The sequence below is a fragment of the Otolemur garnettii genome, unplaced genomic scaffold (assembly GCF_000181295.1).
Source record: "Otolemur garnettii isolate 467f Iridium unplaced genomic scaffold, OtoGar3 scaffold00003, whole genome shotgun sequence".
Lineage (NCBI taxonomy): Eukaryota > Metazoa > Chordata > Mammalia > Primates > Galagidae > Otolemur > Otolemur garnettii.
The window spans coordinates 4,836,910-4,842,811 of record NW_003852398.1 but is presented as its reverse complement, the minus strand read 5'-3'; the positions used below and the strand labels follow the sequence as shown (position 1 = coordinate 4,842,811).

Genomic DNA, 5,902 nt, shown 5'->3' with positions numbered 1-5,902 from the left:
AAAAAAAAATTAAATAAATAAATAAGTAAATGAATGGGGGAGATGAGAAAGATTTGTTTACATTTAAAAATGCCAATTAACAGTTATAAAGGAAATGATGAAATTAGAAAATTACCATTCGGCAATTATCATAAACAGCTGTTTCATATAAGAATTATCAATCAGCTTGGCGCCTGCAGTACAGTGCTTATGGTGCCAGCCACATACACTGAAGGTGGCTGGTTCGAACCTGACAATTCCAACAAAAAATAGCCAGGCGTTGTGGCGGGTGGCTATAGTCCCAGCTACCTGGGAGGCTGAGGCAAGAATCACTTAAGCCCAAGAGTTGGAGGTTGCTGTGAGCTGTGATGCCACAGCACTCTATCCAGAGCAACACAGTCAGACTCTGTCTCAAAAAAAAAAAAAATCAATGGATGCTAAAACTAATATTTGATAGTCATGGGATTTTATATAGACTTAAATCTTCTCAAAAGATACTTATCATTTGCAAGAAGAAAGCTGGTAGATACCCTGAGAGATCAAAATTAATATCACTTACTGTAACTTACTGTCTGTAAAACAGACATTATATCACTCCTGACATTGCTGCTTTAAGGACACCATAGTACTTCTGTAATATTCCTATGTAATCATAAGGAACTTACATATTCAAACTAATGAACACTCTGCCAAATAACTAGACTGAACTCCAAATTCAAAGGTTATGAAAAGACAAAAAGTCTCAGGAACTGTTTCAAATCAAAGCAGACTAAAGTGATAGAACTAAACATAATGTCTGATCCCATATAACTTTCTCTGAATATTAAACAGAGGAAATGGGGAAACCTGAATAAAGTCTGTGAAGTAGACATAGCGTTATGTCAATATCCAAGTCCGAATTTTATTTTTTTTTAAGAGACAGAGTCTCACTTTGTTACCGTCGGTAGAATGCGTCACAGCTCACAGCAACCTCCAGCTCTCAGTCTCAGGCGATTCTCTTGCCTCGGCTTCCCGAGTAGCTGGGACTACAGGCGCCTGACACAATGACTGGCTATTTTTTGTTGCAGTTTGACTGGGGCCGGGTTTGAACCCTCCATCCTCGGTATAAGGGGCTAGCGCCCCATCCACTGAGCCACAGGCACTACCCATCCAAATCCTAATTTTAATAATTGTATCATGCTTATGAAAAGAATGTTCTTTTAGGCTGGGCAATGTGGTTCATGCCTATAATCCTAGCATTCTGGGAGGCCAAGGCAGGTGTATTATTGCTTGAGCTCAGGAGTTTGGAGGTGAGAGTTTGGCAGGTGTCTGTAGTTCCAGATGCAAGGGAGGAGGCAGCAAGAGGATTGTTGAGCCCAAGATTTTGAGGTTGCTGTGAGCTATGATGCCACAGCACTCTACTAAGGGTGACAAAGTGAGACTCTAAATAAATAGGGCAGTGCCTATGGCTCACTAGGTAGGGAGCCAGCCCCCATATACTGAGGGTGTCGGGTTTGAACCTGGCCCCAGTCAAACTGCAACAAAAATAGCTGGGCGTTGTGGCAGGTGCCTGTAGTCCCACCAACTTGGAAGGCTGAGGCAAGAGAATCACCGAAGTGCAGGAGTTGGAGGTTGCTGCGAGCTGTGACACCACAGCACTCTACCAAGGGCAATAAAGTGAGACTCTGTCTCTAAAAAATAAATAATTATGAATGCTTTTTTCCTTGGGAAATAGTCATTAAGGTATTTAGGAATAAAAGGGGTTCCTGTCAGGAATTTAATCAAATGGTTCCAAGTATAGGAAAACCAAAGGTCTCCAATCATATTCAATCTGAACAAGTCCATTCAAAGACTTTATAATGAAACTGTCAAAAATCAGAGACAGAGAAGATTCCGAAAACAGCAAGAAAACCAAATAACATCTAAGGGAGTTTCTAATATGGCTACCTGCAGACCTCTCAGCAGAAACCTCAGGCCAGGAGAGAGTGGGATAATACACTGAAAGTGCTAATAGAAGAGGAAAAAACCCTGCCTATCAAGAATACTATACCCAGCAAAGCTGTTGTTCAGAACTGAAGGAGAGATAAAGACTCCCAGACAAACAAACCGAGGAAGTTCATCACCACCAGACATGTCTTATAAGAGATACTAAAAAGTTTCTCAACCTGAATGAAGATGCTAATGAGTAACATTTCAAAGTATAAAAGTCACTGGTAAAAGTAAGTACAGTCAAATTAAGAATACAGATGATTCCTGGGCCAGGCACAGTGGCTCACACCTATAATCCCAGCACTTGGGAGGCTGAGGCCGGTGAATTGCCTGAGCTCACAGGTTCAAGACCACCCTGAGCCAGAGTGAGATCTCAACTCTAAAAATAGCTGGCATTGTGGCAGGTGCCTATAGTCCCAGCTACTTGGGAGGCTGAGGCAAGAGAATCGCTTAAGCCCAGGAGTTTGAGGTTGCTGTGAGCTATGACACCACAGCAGTCTACCAAGGGTGACAAAGTAAGACTCTGTTTAAAAAAAAAAAAAAAAAGAATATAGATAGTTCCCAATGTGGGAGGTACAAGTGATTTGGAAACAAACATGAGCAGGGAAACTGGGTAGGGGTGAGGCACAGAAAGACGAAAAGGGAGATGATAATAGCATCTGTTTCACAGAATCATTACAAGGACACAATGAGGTAATATTTTTGAAACAATTAGTACAGTGCTTGTCATTACTATACACAGATGTATATTAAATTAAAAGTAAATATTTCTCAAGGCTCATATAGCCAATGGGTACAGCAGGGATTCAATCCCAGACTGATTCCATATCCATTTCTAAAGTTCATAGTCTTTAGAAATTACATGAATAAATATTCAGCATGGACCTGAACTTCTACCTAACTTCCCAAAGGGAAACTGCATCATCAACCCATGTCTCAGGGCTCCATTAGGTTTCAAAGATGTGAACCTATGTTTAGGATGGCATGGTCAGTTGGTATGGATCTTTTTTCTTATTAATTGGTATCCTGGCAATTAAAGTTAGAATCAGGGTAGAAGAAGATGCTGGCACTGAAGACATAATGCCTAGGGAGCCAGAGCCCTTTGTCTCTGCCTCCATACATAATAGAAAGCAGGACTGCACTTTCTGTCCCCACTAGGAAAAGGAGATTGATACTGATCTTTCGTAACCAATAAACTTAGAAAACATATTAATGGCTATCCTGAATCCTCTGCCCATGGAAGTACTAATTATTTCCCAAGAAAAACACTAGGAGTCCCTAAGACTCTTTATTCAAAGTGGTCACCCTCTTCTATGTGAAAAGTTGCCTCTGCTTAAGGAATTCTAATGTTCATTAAGAGGTTGACAAAAATCTGTATAAACATACTTTACTTTCTTTGATCAAGTTCTTTCCCTTGTAATGGGTTTCTAAGTGCAGTCTAAGTCTTCTTGCTTTTAAGAATGGATAATAAAAAAGTAGGTTCAATAGAACCATTAAACATATTGATATTTTAGCTTGTCCAAGATTTTGCCACAAAATCCATAAATCAGAATGAGACTCAATGTCAAATCCTCTCTATCAAGTTATAAAGGAAATACTACTTAATGCAAACAATTAAAGTGACAGGAATAACTACTAAAGACTGCCTTGCTTTGGGGTCAGATTCATGGGTAAAGAGAAAAACTTTTGGATGCTACTTAATTCTTTTTTTTTTGGCCGGGGCTGGGTTTGAACCCCCTACCTCTGGCATATGGGGCCAGTGTCCTATCCTTTTGAGCCACAGGTGCTGACTTGCCACTTAATTCTTTTAAATAGCATCTTTGGCTACCACCATTAAAAAATTCTAATGGCTCGGTGCCCGTGGCTCAGTGGTTAGGGTGCAGGTCACACACACCAGGGCCTGCTAAACAATGACAACTCCAACAACAAAAAAAAATAGTCAGGTGTTGTGGCAGGCAACTGTAGTCCCAGCTACTTGGGAGGCTGAGGCAAAGGAATCCCTTAAGCCCAAGAGTTGGAGGTTGCTGTGAGCTGTGACATTACAGCACTCTACTGAGGGTGACATAATGAGACTCTGTCTCAAAAAAAAAAAATTCTAAGGTTTACTTTTAGCATATTTAACTACATTGTTCAGAAGAAAATGCTGTCAAACAGTAAGAAATATTACATTCTGGGCAGCGCCTGTGGCTCAGTGAGTAGGGCGCTGGCCCCATATACCGAGGGTATTGGGTTCAAACCCAGCCCCAGCTGAATTGCAACAAAAAAATAGCTGGGTGTTGTGGTGGGCACCTGTAGTCCCAGGTACTTGGGAAGCTGAGGCAAGAGAATCGCCTAAGCCCAAGAGTTGGAGGTTGCTGTGAGCTGTGACACCACAGCACTCTACCAAGAGTGATAATGTGAGACTCTGTCTCTGAAAAAAAAAAAGAAATATTACATTCTTACAAACTGCCTTCATAAAAGCTTTGAGAAACTTGCCCAATATTAACTAGGTATTACCCTTGCTGTAGTTTATATTGCATTTCCTCAAAGTCCTGGGATATGAATCACTTATATCAGTATGATGTCAACATCAACTCTACTAATTCCTAACTTTTAAGACAGAAAGCAAGGCCAACTTTTGAAAATATACTGACAATACATCCCAAAATGAAAAAGCTGACAATGACATTCCTATTACATTCCCAAAACTAGAACATCAATGAAGTCAAACTCAAGAAGCCACAGCTGCAATGACCTCAATAAGTACATTCTATTTCTCTCAACATATACTATCATCTTTACTCTCTTTCTCTCCCTCACACACATCCCACCTCCGAGACTGAAAGGATGTACACAAAAATGTTAGGTGGTAAGATAAATACAAATTTTTCTCAAATATCTATCCCTTTGGAAATTTTTCTGGTATTTTTCACAAAAAGTTTCTAAAGGGTCTAAAAATGACTATAAATATCATAAGAGATTAGTCCTAAACAAGTTCTTGTATAAAACAGTGAGACTATCATGTGTGTGTGTATATATACATATATACTGTATGTATATATGTGTATATATATTTTTTATATGTATATTTTTAGGTATACATGTATATTTATGGAATCAAAGCTTTAATTTTTCTCTTTTGTTACGTAGGAGGCAAAGTAATCTTTAAGTGCTTCAGTTGGAACTTCTGACAAGGTATTGATTTAGTTTAGCAAGGTCAGAATAAGCTTTTAGACTGTATCAAGAGTAAATGCAAAGACATTATTAATCAATATTTTCCTATTCATTAAAATTTTAAACTATTTCCCTGAGATTGCTACAAAAATAACTTACCGATGTATTTTACACTTCCTACTTATTACTAAATCAGAACTATTTCTCAGTGGAAACTGAATTTTATTCTACATCTTAATTTTCTTTAATCTCCCTCAACATTTTAACTAAAAACTTATCTTTCCTCCCTCTCTGACCAACTGTGAAACTTCCTACACATAAGACTTTTAGTGCTAGCTCAGCGCCCATAGCATAGTAGTTACAGCGTTGGCCGCATACACCAAGGCTGGTGGGTTCGAACTTAGACTGGGACAACTAAACAACAATGGCAACTAGAACAAAAAAAAAAAAAAATAGTTGGGTGTTATAGCAGGTGCCTGTGGTCCCAGCTACTTGGGAGGGTGAGGCAAGAGTTTAAGCCCAAGAGTTTGAGGTTGCTGTGAGCTATGACACCAGAGCACTCTACCAAGGGCGACATAGTGAGACTCTGTCTCAAAAAAAAAAAAAATTCCTTAAGGATCACCTATTACAGAATAAAGTTATTTTTTCAGTCATTTGCTTGCTTAATGCAGATTACACTGTAAGTTCTAGTTAGTACATTTAGTGTTGGTATGTTAAAAACAAAAATATACCCAAGAACCTGTTTTCTACCCTATGACCTATCCAATGCAGAAGACAGTCTCCTTCTTTCTTTTTTTTTTTT

The 5,902-nt window shown here is 39.1% G+C and overlaps 1 protein-coding gene and 1 non-coding gene across 2 annotated transcripts in view; both read right to left on the bottom strand.

Annotated features, from left to right (window-relative positions):
• UBTD2 (ubiquitin domain containing 2) overlaps positions 1-5,902 on the bottom strand; it is an 89,963-nt gene that overhangs the window by 60,398 nt on the left and 23,663 nt on the right. The gene's annotated exons all lie outside the window — the stretch shown is intronic.
• On the bottom strand, positions 2,967-3,115 carry LOC111727204. The gene has a single exon (XR_002774811.1). It is a non-coding gene; the product is annotated as a small nucleolar RNA SNORA57 (small nucleolar RNA).